A 14,811-nucleotide genomic window follows, 5' to 3' on the forward strand; every position below is an offset into this window, starting at 1 on the left:
ATACATTAACTCTTATCAAGATATCTCTTTTAGTATATGATGTTAAAATGATAATAAGTATTTATTAACAATATTATAGATGACATATTTCTCATCTACATTAAAAGAAGGGGTGTACACGAAATTTATAGCTTCAACAAAGTGGTGCTATTTCTTCCTTTGCCACACCACTACCACAAAAGGGGGTTTTTTAAGACAATATTTAAGGTGATTTACAAGTAATTTGTCTTAACTTGAGACAAAAAAAAACTTGTAAATTGTCTTAAATATTGTCTTTAAGTGGGTGCCTCAAATTATTGTCTTAAAAAATTGTCTTTATAAATACAATATAAAATACATGTATTATTGTCTCTTAAGAGACAATTCATTTCTCTTAACTTGAGACAAAAAGAAAACTGCAAATTGTCTTAAATATTGTATTTAAGCGAGTTTATCAAATTATTGTCTTAAAAAATTGTCTTTATAAAGACAATATAGAATACATGTATTATTGTCTTTTAAGAGACAATTTAATTTTGTCTCTCAAGAGACAATAGCTACAATTAAAAACATATTGCCTCTATAGAGACAATGTCTTTAATCCCAGTTATTGTCTATCTAGAGACAATAAAAGAATATCTTTAGAAAAAATATATATAAAATTTGAATCTTTTTGTTTCTTCAATGACCAACTCATGTTAGGGTGTGATGGATTCAAACCACCAACCTCCTGCTTGTAGAGCATGTTCTCTTCCATTGAGCTAGCACCCTTTAAATATATATGTTATCTCGATAAGTAAAGATAAAAATCAAACAAAAATAATTTCATAATGTGTTATCTCAGTGATATAGCTCAAATAAAAAAGTACCTCCCATCAATATGGCAATGTGATCCAAGTATTGGTTTTTCCTCTCCCAAAATCCATGAGCTTTCAAAACGCCAACCTTCAGTGCACCCCAGGGTTTATGGACAATAACAGTAGTTAAAGCTTCTTGTTCAATGTCCTCCACAATGATAAAAATGGGATACCTCCCATGGATGGTATCTTCTAACAGTGTGATCATGTCTCTTGCATTCATGATCTTCTTATCAACCAATAGAAGCTGCAATTTACAATAAATAATGATTCAATTCTAGTCCTTGAAAAGTAGAATGAAAAAGAAAACATGAACAAATAGATATTTAGCATAAATTATGCTTAGCAATATTCCACTTTCTTTTTAATCATTAAAAAAACACTCTCAATTTAATTAAAAAACCAAAAAAATTACTTAGGGCACCAAATATACAATTTCATACAAACCAACAAAACCCAAAATCAACCTCGAGGGTGTATGATATGCATACTGGTAAGATGGAAGTGACTAGGAAATCATTTTATAGTTTCTTGAGAGCAAGGGTTAAGAACCAAATAGAATTTATTGGAACCTTGATATAGCAAGGCTTCTACATAGATGGAATCTTAAAAAACACCAGAGTTCCACTTACATTTATGTCATGTTCTAGGAAAACACCAAAGTTCCACCTAAATTTATTCCAGGTGTCTATGGTGATGAAAGACTAAGGTTTTTACTTAAAAAGAGTCTGTTTTTCAATTATTCTCTCTCACATTACAAAGAAAACAAATGAATAACAACAAAGCAAAGAAACAAGAAGAAACTTCTTTGCATCAATTACCTTCCAATTCTCATACTCCACAAACATCTTCTCACTGTCTGTCACAAAGTGTGGAGAAATATAACCACGATCAAATTGCATTCCCTCCACAACATACATATTATTTTATGCACTTTTTCCCTCTTCAAGTGTCACAACACCTTTCCTTCCAACTTTGCTCATAAGCCTCTACTATCATTTTTCCTATTTCATAGTTATTCACAACACTCACTGAAGAAACATCTACTAATTCATTGTCTTCAACCTGGAAAATAATACAGATTACAAAGTGTTAACATGTGTAACCATTCACACAACAAAATTTTCAAAAATACAAATTCTTCACAAGAAACTCATCAACATACCCTAGAGTAAGGATTAAATGATAATATTGCATCAACTATTTCCATAATAAAAGTTCACCTCAACCATAAGACTAAAAAAATACAAGTTTACCAACTATTAAATATCTAACAAGACCACAAAACCAAATGTATTCCTCAAGACAAATACTGTATGAAAAATGAAAAAGATTTTGCAACCAAAAATACCTTAGGCAACTAATTCATTCAATTAGATGCAACACCAAACCATCAGAAAAATAGAAAACCAACCTACTCAAAATATGAGGATTTACCTCCTTTGACAAAATTTTGAGTTCCGAAAGAAAGGCCTTTGCTGTCATGCCAATGCCCCTAGTAATTTGAATGGGATTTGCACCTGCTGCAACAACTTAAACAAAAAGGTTTCATTTCAAATTCTGATTCAGAAATTTAGGATACAATCTGTCTGTTGGGTCCTTCCTAACAAGATCATAACAATTGACAAAAGGATCAAAATTTTCAAATACCTGATGACAATTTTTTCATTGAAATACCATCTTAAACTCATTAAATCCCAAACCAAAACTAAAAAAACAAACACCATAAAACCCTACAAAAATGAATAGATCTTAAACCAATACTAGTGGAAAAAAATTACCTTTACACCTTCACTTATTAAACCCTGTGCAAGCACAACAAATGTGGTAGTTCCATCCCCAGCTAAATTATTTATCTTTGTTGTATCTTGTCTTACCAACTTGGCCCCAATATTTTCAACTAGGTCCTCTAACTCAACCTGTCGAAAAGATGAAACCATGGCATTGAAATACATTTCATTAGACTGTCCATTACCGTCAAACTTGACTCATCCACAAATCTTTCTTTTCAGTTGTGAAAATATTTATTCATTACTCTCATGTGACTAGTCCACAGGCCAAGTAGATTGCTGAGTAACAAATATATTGTCTTTGACCTTTCAGTTTGCAAATTTTTCCTACCAGATCTAAGACATTTAGGAAGGGGAAACTAATACAACATTAAAAACAAAACCATAACACACATCTACAAATTACCTACTTAGCTACTATCATGCCATTTTTTACTATTTTCGGAGAACCATACTTTCTCTCCAAAACAACATTTATTCCCTTTGGTCCAAGGGTGACTCCAACAAGATCAACAAGTTTGTTCACACCTACACACCTACCTGCAAGACAATTAGAATGGGATTTCAATAAGAGTGCGACTGGATGTAGGATTATATGCCAAACAACCATCCATGAAAAAATAAAACCACACATTAACATCAAATATAAACCGACAAGGAAAAATCATTCATAGTGAAGTTTTACGTGCATCTAACCTTCCTCTAAACAAGAATTTTTCTCTGACCTACAGCTTTTGCCACTAACCCATCCCAGTTGAAGTAAAACTCCTTTTCCATGGCTCTTGTATTAACTACCTGCTCTCTAGTGTGTAATCTCAGAGTCCATCTTTTTCTTAAGTGATTAAAAGAAATGGGCAAAAAAACTGAAAGAAAAGACAATTGTCTGCCATAATTATTAAACACTACACCCAACTTCCTCTCCTTTCGAATGTTGCCCAATGAGGTAGACATGGAAATTTTTGTCACGTTTCCTAAAGAAGAGGCCATCTTCTCATATCCTGAATAAATTACAAGATCTTCATATTAGTATCTATGTTTGAAAAACATGAATTCCATTGCATAAAAGAACTTATAAGTGTTAAAAGGAAAACTAAATAGCTATCAAAGACTTTAGGAAACTTATGGAGCATCGAGAAAGAAACAACCAAATAGAAATCCAAATACATCTCTATATATTTACATTAAGCTAATATAAATAAACCCCATCTATATTAATACTAGCACAAAACAATCTAAGCTAGTTTCTGTTGCAGGCCTCCAGGTTGCATATTTTTAATTTGAATTTTTGACCTCTATGTAATGTGCTAGGGTAATTTTTCCCTAGTTTTCAACAAAATTTATCCTTCTTGTACAATAGTTTAACACAATAAATCCAACAGTGCACCCCTACCACTGATAGTACTATTGTACACTCTTATGAGAATTCACTCTAGAATTTCTTGATAATTAACCTTTATTTTTTTATTACAGTGGTTAAATTATAATTCAGAATTGCTACTCTGTCTTTAGTGATTATAGTGAACAAAGGTATCTAGAATAATAAATAACAATACAACAGTTTTTGGCAATACACTACTCAATATCATATAAACCCAGAGTCACAACATGAAATTCAATTCAAACAACTTCAGTTCCTCACTGATGAGAACTATGAACCACAAATTAAATCAAAATCCCACAATATCAGTTACTCTAACTAGGAGTCAAAACTTAAATTAGTTATGTTTCCTACACTTCTTGTCCCTTACATTGTCTAAGAAGTGAATTCTGAACTTGTTACATAGTTGGTTTCACCACAATATGCCTCCTACCAGACTACATCCTTCTATTGGAGGATCTGAGTTGCTGGAAGTCACGAATTGTAGGAAGTGTCTTTGCTGGCCTATACAAGACTTCTTCTCCACATATTGAATGGAAGACAAAATCAGTGGTTTCCTTTGGATCCAGAGACAAGAATCAAATCCCCGCAACTTGGAAACCCTCCTTGATGCTCAACCCGAATAGGTCCCGCTTCAGGAAACTCTTATTCAAACTATATTTAGGCTTTGGAACCCTCCGATGAGTGTCGAGTCACTACTCCACTTCCTTTTAAACCTCCAACTAACCATCCACTTTGGGTCCAACTTGCTGAGATAATACCAAGGATCATTCTATGACAGGAAACACCAAAGGGATAGGAACAATAAACAGTAAATACTAGGTCCTTGTCAAGACCCCTTCTGTAGGTAATCCCATATTAGTTTAGGATCAGCCAGAGGAAATTTTTTGTTTTTGGAGGAGCCTGAGGTTCCACTTCCAACATCATGAGGATGGAAAGAATTCTGCTTTATATCCTACATTTTCTTTCTAACGTCCTCCCAAATTTCTTGTTGCACATACTAAATAGTCAGGCTACTGTCTCAACCTGTCAGAGGCTGCTTTTAGGACTCCTTTAAATTCTCCATGTTCATTTTCCAATTCATCTCTAAAGTCATGAGACAAATTCTATTGTAGGTATGTTGGTCGAACACGAATGACCTCTAAGATTCTTATTAAGGTCTCGATGAGAATTTGTTCAGTGGGGGGGGGGGGAGGAGGGGGCGGGGTGTTGGGGGCGGTGTAGGGAGGTCCATGTTGCATGAATGAACGGCCTATAGATATTATCCACTACACAATTGACTTCTTATTTCAAAGGAGGTAGATGTGGGGGGGATTCAAAGAGGACATGTAGGGAGGAAGACGATCAATGAAAATAACTATAGACTACAACAATGTAGATACCTCAAAAAATTTAAAATACCTGCATTCTTTCCTTAATGTACATTGACAAGGATGTGAAGCAATCTCTTTGGAAGATAAAAGATCCATATAGGGGTACCTCTCCTCTCCAAAGGCCAAATCTCCAAGGGTGCAAAGGTTGTATAGGTAAGAGGTAAGCTTGAGCAAAGTCTTTAGTTGAAGTGGGTGAGGACCAAATCAACTTGTATAATGGAATGTGGAATTGTTTTCTTACATCTAATCATATGTTGGAGCATGATGGTTGATATTTCATCTGATCATCTCTCAATAAGTGTTCAACTAGCCTCACCGAATTTCGGTCTAATTAGATATTTGATCCATCCAACAATTTGTCTAACAAGATAGTGAAAGAGTGCCATCATCGATGGATGTCATGAAAATGAAATTGGAAGTGCTACTTTTCTAAAATAGCTAAAGAAGTGTATCCCTTGCATAGCCACATTTGAGAAGCTGGTCCCAAATTGAAAGGTGGCCTTGAAAACTAGACACCTAAATAACTTAATAAGAATAGGTAGGGGTGATCTTAACTGGTTCTCCTATGTTGGAGAAATGCAACCAAGACATAGTATCTTTGGTTGCACTAAAAACCATATTCCTAGCCTTAATAAGATTAACAACCCCAACTTACGAAGGGAAATCCAATGAACCAAGATGTGATAGAAGAATCTCAAGAGAGGAATCAATTAAGACCAAATCAGTAAACGATAATAAGTACTTAGACCATGGTGTAAAATGCACCCTTCATTGGCATGTGTCATCTCCCTTATAAAATAGTCAAGCTCACAATTCAATGTAAATCTTGATTAAGATGGGGAAAAGAGTGCAACCCTATTTAAGCACCTCAAAGCATAGAATAAGGTTAGAGAAGCTACCGGGTTTGCAAAATCAACTGATAACTGATCCATAAAGCCTTCAGATGCCTGCAAAGCCATTCTCCTGATACCTAATACAAGTTGGGCATCTATCAAATCACCCCTATCTGCCAGTGCTCTAACCTATGCTATGGATTTTGTAGTTCACAATGTATTTTTTTGCCTGTGAACCTCAAGATAGACAACATGTTCATTGCTGCTAACATTTTTAGGACATCAAATAGATAGTTTTTTCATTTGTTTCTAAATAGTTTCTTGTGAAACGAGATCCCTGTAAGAATAAATAACCTTTAACATTTTCATTTCATTAACAATGGTGCTCTCTTCAGATTTTCTAAATGGAGGAAGATTAACATGAACCAAGAATTCCCTCTCCTCCTTTGCATACAAGTCTCCAATCTTTACCAATCCCTTCTACCCATCGTCTAGAATATTGCCTACATAATTGCCTTCTTGTATGGCACTCAATTGCACTCCTAAACTAGCACATGTGATAATAACCTACATATCCTGAATCACCACACTCAGCAAACCACCAATGCACTGTGCATCTTGAATGATACTTTTGTCTCAATGAAGGAAAAGGTGCCACCAGAAGTCTCTGATATGGAGTAAATGGATGTTGAATCATGATATGTTCCAAATCTAAAAGTGTGTACAGGGATCTGTATGTTACGCTACTCCACAAGTTTCCTTATTGATCTTGGAAACAAGGACTGGTAATCTAAAAGCCTCCTGGAATTTGACAAAATAGAAACATTCCCACGGTTTCCCACATTTTAGGTGTCCTGTCCATCGGAGAGTAAAATGATACTATAGACAGGGTTCTACTCACATTCGTCTTCCAGAACTTTGGCACACATTTTCAATCCTTCAGCAATGTTGGTTCCACCAATGGAAACTAGGTCATTCACTGTTTGAAAAGAAAATTGTTGAGCCCCCTTAGACATAGGTTGTAGGAGAAACAAACACCTAGCAATTGATGAGAAGGAAATGACTAAAAGGTAGTCCATGGGGCCAATATTATGAATCATGAAGCCCATAGCATGCTTCAGCAGTGCCAGGTTTGTACCTGCCATGCTTCCACTAACATTAAGAACAATTACAAGATCAATGGGGCTCAATCTTTGGGCATATCAGGGGTTTGGGATGGATTTCTAGTATTCCAAGTTCTTTGGCTTTGCTGTTTTTTGCACTAGAGCACGAAGCTTTCAAATGTACCACGACACTAAAATTCTCACGAAACTGAGCATGGAATTGTAGAAAACTTAAGAAACATTTTTAACTATACAGATGTACTATCAACTTCTTTGCCTTGAATCCCTTCACTTCCTTGTGCCAATTTTCTTCTTGAATCCGTAGCCTGTGAATTTCCTACTGTTATCCCAATTTCAACCAAAGTAGGTTCATTCCCATTTTCCCCACCTGACCCATTTTCTCCACTTGACCGATGGTCCAATGGGTCATCATCAACAAAAACAACATCCTTTGTAGCATGTCTTGCACGTTCAGGATGTGGAGGGCGAGCAGGTGGCAAATGGGGTATGTTGGGAACGGGATCTGCCAAGGACAATTTTGGGGCTAAAAGCCCATGTTCTGGGTCAATTCTTGTAATAAAGTTGTAAAGCCTCCTCATTTTGTGGTCATAGAGATTGAAGGTTTCATGAGTCATAAAGGGTTGTCTGCCTTTATTTTGTAAAGTAAAGTCAGATGTACATATCTACCCATGGTATGCGAACCATGGGATTGTATAAAAGGAGCTAAGCAAGTAAGCTCTAAGTAGTTAGTCGTGGGTAATAAGTTTGTAAGAAGTCTTGAGAAATAAGGAGAGAAGTCTAAGTTTCGGGTCGTAGCGTAGGTAGAGGCTCTGCAGCTGAGTGTGCAGAGGCATAGGGTAGAAGTCCACAGCTGAGTGCATGGACAGCTGCAGCTGTTTGTGTGGGGCGGATTGAGTCTATAATTATCTAAAGATATCAATAAAGAGAAGAATTATACAAATTCTGTGTGTTTATTTGTTGTTAATGCATGTTATCATATTGGGAATGAATTTCATTTATAATTCTTATGTGATGCACGAACGTATGTAATTAAGTTGGATAAATGAACGAAAATGAGGATATTTGTTTACGTGGTGCTAACTGTGATTGTTTAATAAGATAAGTAAGACACTTAAACTAGTTTGGGAATATGTACGATACGCTGTCCTAAAAGTGCAAAAGTACCTGAATCGTAGGTTAGGACTATGTGAAGGCCAATCGTACCCCTTCATAGAGGTATCAAAGGGTGAAATAAAGCGCTGGACTAACAGATCCCTAGAGCTTAATGACCTGCGTGAAAGCAGGAATAAAAGGAATAAACCGACATCACGACCATCTCACGGTGTGGAAACTTGGTTCTAGCATCCCCCCATACTACTTCGGGTGAAACTTCAGTCCGCGCTTCGTGGGCTAATGCCGAAAGGGCCACTAGCATAGGAATTTGTTTGGCTAACTAATGTTGAGCTTGGGCTAGGCCCCACCAAATGAACAAATGGTTCTGTTGCCGGGACTGAAATCTGCATAAGACATGTGTGATTTCGTATCATTGGAATCCAACTAAGAATGATATCAGAGACAGGTTGGACAGGAAGATCCACGAATTCATGGTGCAGGAGAACAAAAACCTGTAACTAACAAAGGAATAGTGGTTGGACAGGTACCTATATACAGAAATCCACTAGGTCTTTTTCTGTTCCTTTCCAATTGAGATATATGAGTGGATCACGAAGCTAGCGGATAACTAAGGAAGGTGGAGACTTGATGGTCCTATTGTTTGGACACCAGAGTTAGTATAGAGATTGGAAGCATCTGAGGATAAGATCGCCTGCACTGTCAATCATTGGCTCGATCGCAATAGGAGGATTTGTGACTGAATTTGCGGTTGATACCTCAATCAACAACAGCGAGGCGGAGTGATGCCTTTTCAAAGGTCTGCGAGGTAAGTACTTGGGGTCTTTGAACACCTGGATTAAGATGTTATTATGTGAAAAACAGGTTATGCAACTACCTTGACGTTTGGAGCTACGCAAAGCGGAAAAACATACAGGAACGAAGGAAGAAAGGGTCCTGAATATAGTACTTTGATTTCACCTCCATTGGGTGATGAAGAGGGAGTAGCGCAAGATTCTCCGTGAAGTGCTATTCAGTTAATAAGGAAAGGATTCCTGTGATTTCCACCTCCACCCACACCACCTCCAACTTCATGACCATCACCTGCGACTTCACCCATACCACCTCAACCTCCACCGAAATTCAACATGGTGAATTCAGTAAAGTTGCCTTTGTTCAAAGGCTTGGGAAATGAGGACCCGGATGAGTTCTGGTTCATCGTGAAAGTTGTATGTGAAGATCAAGGCATTATAGATGATCACATGAAGAAGGAAACTGTTGGGCATGGAATCCCCCCATGACATGTTTTAGGGCTCAAAGCCCAAGTTTTGAGTTGATATTGTTGTAAAGCTCTGCGAATTGCGGGCGTGAAATGTATGTTAGAGTCATACGGTTGTCTGCCCTAGTTTTGAATGTAATGTCAGCCTAACCATGGTCCGCGGACCATGGGATTGTATAAATAGAGTGAAGCTCTAAGTGTAAAAGATAGTTAGTTAGAGCAAAGTATGAGATAGCAAAGTAGAAGCACAGAGCCAGTGTCTAAGTGTATCTTGGGTCGTAGAGTAGGAGAAGGCTCTGCAGCTGAGTGCACAGAGGCCTAGTTTTCCGCAACTGAGTGCGTGGACCCTTGCAGCTGAGTGCGCAGGGCGGTGTCAAGTCTATAACTGGAGAAGAGAATAATAAAAGAAGTTTATTCCAAATTTTGTTTATCTGTTCTTGAGTTATTACATGTTTCATATCAATTTCTAATGTATTGTTTACTTAATGTGTGCACTTGTATGAATGATTTATATTTCTAAGTATACTTTACACATGTAAGTAAGCTAAGTTAATCAACTAATATCGGGTTACTAGTAATGACTTGGGTAATAACATTGTTCAGCCCTTGAGTAGAGTTGCATAGAGGCAGAACTTCAGACTGCGAGGAACAGGTAAGTGCGCATAGCGACATGCGTGCAGGGTCGAACCGCGGACCACTTTAACCCATCAGACATCTATAGGGTGTGGAAACCTGGTTCTAGCACCCTCCCATACTACTTTGGGTGAGACCTCAGCCAGTGCTCCGCGTACTGTTGCTGAAATGGCTAGTAGTACTAAGATATGTTTGGCTAAATCACCTCCGAACCTGGGTCAAGCCCCAACAAGTCAACAAATCGTTCTGTTGCTAGGACCAAGATCTGCATAAGGGATGTCTGGTGCCGTGTCACTGGAATCTGATGAAGTAAGAAATTTAAGGGTGGTTCGATATAAAGATTCACTAGTTCGTAGCACAGGAAAATAGGAATCCTCGAGTATCAAAGGAACAATGGTTAGAGTGCTACTTATATACAGAAATCCATGAAATTTTCTTTGCATCCTTCCCCTCTGAGTTGTATGAGTTGATAGTAAAGCTAGCAGACAGTCAAGGAAGGTGTAGGCTTGACAAACTGATTTTGTGGACTCCAGAATTGGTGCGCAGACTAGAAGCATCTAAAGATAAGATTGCGCACACTGTGGGTCATTGACTCGATCGAATTATAGGAGGGTTTATCACCGAATTCAAGGTAGATACTTCAGTCAGCTATAGTGGGGCAGAATGATGCTTCCTCAAAGGAGCATGAGGTAAGTACTTTAAATCTTTGAACACTTGGATTAAAATGCTATTGTGTGAAAAGCGGGTTATGAGAATAAATTGATGTTTTGGGCTACACAGAGTGGGAGGATCTACAGAAATGAAGGTAGTGCAGAAATAGAAAATGGCCCCTTGATTTCACCTCGATGAGAAAGCAAGGAAGAGCTCGTGAAAGTTTCACCAAGAAGTGCAATCAGTCTGATAAGGCAGTGAATTCCGCACATACCACCTCCACCTACACCACCATCGGTTTCACCATCTTCACCCCCAGCTCCACCCACACCACCTCCGCCACCACCATAGTTCAATATGGCGAGCATGATAAAATTTCTAATGTTCAAAGGAGTAGGGAACGAAGATCCGAACCAATTTTTTGTTCGTAGTAAAAGTTGTATGGGATGCACAAGGAGTCGTGGATGATAATATAAAGAAGGCAACGGTGGTAAGCACGTTACAGGATCATGCACTAACATGGTACATAAAGCATTCTAATGACCATCCAAACGCAGGGATCGTAGATATCCAGGTTGCGTTGTGCAGGGAATTTAACAGGCCTAAATCAGACACACAATCAATTATCAGGTTTAAGGAAATCATAATGCTTCCAGGCGAGACCCCCTAGGAGTTGGATCAGAGACTAAAGAGTATGATTTGTGAAGCCAACATGACCTTAATGGATGGACAACACCACACATGGTTTGTAGCGTCACTAACACCGCATTTAAGGATGACACTATCACAGCAGAAGTTATCCACCTAGGCTGAAGCTTTGCAGATTGCAATGAGACTACACGAGACCCCAATACAAGATCCTGACCTGGGAGTCCAAAAAATCCATGCGCAACTAAAAAATTTGTGTCTGGAAATGCAGAGTTTGAAACAGGATAGGACAACTCGGCCAGAGGTGCGTGAGGAGGTATGGTGCATAAAATGCAAAGGTCAGGGGCATGATAAGGACCATTGTCTAGTCTTCATGAACTACTTGGTGGGAGGAGGGTTGATGCCATTAAGACCAGAGGCACAAGAAGGACCAAGTGCGGTGCTTGCATTATGGTGCATGATTTGTTAGATAGGAGGAAAACATGCTATAGATAATTGTCATCTCTTGCAGAAGTATACACAGACGTCCCATCAGTTGTTCTATAATCTCTGCAGATCAATAGGCCATGATGAGCGCACTTGCATAAGTTATGAGCTGATGATGGATCGAACTCCTACCTATAAAGTGCAGACTAAAGCACGAGCCATCGATCAAAATGCAGGGATGGTGCGCACTAGATTTCAGGGGCATGAAAGAGGTCGAGGTGGAATGGGACCATGAAGGCATCATAGACAGTTGATTTGTTACAATTGCGGAGGGCCAGGGCATTATGCCCATGATTGTACAAATCTGATGAGAGCGTCATGTTTATATTGTACTCAGTTTGATCATGAGATGGAGGACTGCCCTACACTAATAGTAAGGCTGCACGATAAAGGGATACTGCGCGATAAGGCTGCCTGACTAAGAATTTGCAAATGATGAGGTCTAAGCCGCATGAAGAGGACCCGAATGTAAACATCATGCTCTGAAGCGGTATCACGATAGGAGATGACAAGGGCAAGCAACCCGGAGAAAGTGCTTAGGTTCGCAAGGCTCCTATAAAGGAACCAGAGTTCAATTTGGAGCGCATGAAGAAGGCGTTCATGGAAGCTAAGAAGAGCTTCATGAAGGCCTCCACTTCAGGTAGTAAGGATGAAATAGAACCGGAGATGGATCCTTCAATGCTCACTAGATTTTTGAAGACATGCATGAATTTGTTGCATAATAGAAAGGCTGTGAAGGGACTACACGAACTCATCACTAGGTGCACTGGGTCAGGAGAACCGCGCGTAGTCCAGAAGCTCGGGAAGCACACATCACGAACAGGAAGGGAAATGAGATTGACTGCACAAATCAGAGAGTATGAAATGGATCAAGTGATTATGGATCTAGGATCGAATGCGAATGTACTGCCAAAGTAGACATGGGAGTGCATGGGCAGGCCCATGTTGCAATGGTCCCCTATTCAATTGTGAATGGCGAACCAGTAGAAGATCCTACTGATGGGAAGATTGTAGGGAATAACGGTAGACATCGAGGGTGTGAGCGTGTTTGCATATTTTGAAGTGATAGAGATTGTTGATGATAGTAATCCCTATCCTGCACTACTAGGAATTGATTGGGCCACTGACATGAACAGAGTGATAAACCTGAGTAAGTGCAAAATGATTTTTGAGAAAAAGTCACTGCGCATAGTGGTACCTTTAGACCCTGTGGAAGGATCGCGCTACAAAGAGCCAGTACGTGACGATGAGAGTGATGATGATCTACACTATATTTAAAAAAGCACCACATGGGAGTAGGACTGGGTGAATCCAATTGTGGATGGAAAGATTTCGTGGGAATGCGAAATCTCCTACACATCGGATTTAGATGAAGAAATAGAATGATGGCAGAAACGGTTACATGAGGTAACCACATTCAATTGCAACATGATGATAAGATCACTACACTACATGATAGCAGAGGTAAGGGATCTGCCTATGTATGATGGGTTGACAGCGGTGGATGAATTCTTGAACAAATTTGAAAGAGAAGTGCCAAAATAGTAGCATTTTGATGCTCTGAAATGGGCACTGCGCACTACGCCTGCAAGATGGTGGGGTACACATCAAAGAAGTTTTAGGGATTGGCGTGGATGTAGAAGGATGATGCGTCTACGATTTGGGAAACCGTAGATGTGGCTAGTAGACAAGTATGATAGACGGGATGATCCACGTACACACCTCGTGAAATGGACCAAGGTCTATGGGGAAGAGACACAACCTAAATGGGTGCATTTGTTCTGTCATACTTTGGATGTCATACCCATGAATTGGTATACTGAGACTGAGCTCCATCATGGCACGAGTGAATGGGACATCTTGCGCGAAGGATTCCTCTTAACCTTCATGTTTGAAGATCATTGGTGGGATACTATGTATGATGCACTACAAGCAGTCAAAGCAGCTATCTTTAAAATAACCTGGGAGCCAATGAAAGTGCTTCAAGCGGAATGGGAAACCCAGTTGAGCTATGAGCTGGAGTGCTACAATGTAAATATTGAGGAGGGTGATGAGGATCCACCGAATATTAACATTCCAGAAACTGAACAGTGTCGCGAGGTTCGAGGACCATTGATTTAGGATCCTGACATCACCGCACTGCTGAAAACGAAGCAGGTAAACATTGGGATGGAGGTGGAACTAAAGTATTCAACACTTGGTGACTATTGGGATGATGCCATGGTGGATAAGGTTGCTGAGTTACTCCACGAATACCAAGGCTTATTCCTGACCAAAATTACAGATTTAAAATGGATCGTTGGTGACTTAGGGATGATGAAGATCACCCTAAAACTTGACGTGTAATCGGTCAAGCAGAGATCTTACCACTTGAATCCAAAGTACAAGGAAAAGGTCTACGTAGAATTATACAAAATGCTCTTAGCTGGAATAATTAAGCCAGTGGAAGAATCTGACTGGGTAAGCCCTATGGTAGTATAGGAGAAAAAGCAGAAGGGCGAAATAAGAATATGTGTGGACCTCAGGAAGCTGAATGATGCCTGTGTACATTACCCATTCTCGACACCGTTCATAGATGAAGTATTGGAAAACATTGGTGGACAAGAAGCATATTCGTTCACAAATGGGTTCTCATGGTACCACTAGATCAAATTCACGCAGGAATACAGGAGCAAGATGACCTTCGTAACA

The 14,811-nt window shown here is 39.0% G+C and overlaps 1 pseudogene; it reads right to left on the reverse strand.

Moving 5' to 3' along the window:
- Positions 1–6,207: 6,207 nt before the first annotated feature.
- On the reverse strand, positions 6,208–7,912 carry LOC149159890 (uncharacterized; annotated as a pseudogene).
- Between the last annotated feature and the right edge of the window lie 6,899 nt (positions 7,913–14,811).

This window comes from Pinus tabuliformis, chromosome 5_2 (genome assembly GCF_031772625.1).
Source record: "Pinus tabuliformis cultivar Carrire ecotype Pingquan chromosome 5_2, CPIR1, whole genome shotgun sequence".
NCBI classification, from domain to species: domain Eukaryota; kingdom Viridiplantae; phylum Streptophyta; class Pinopsida; order Pinales; family Pinaceae; genus Pinus; species Pinus tabuliformis.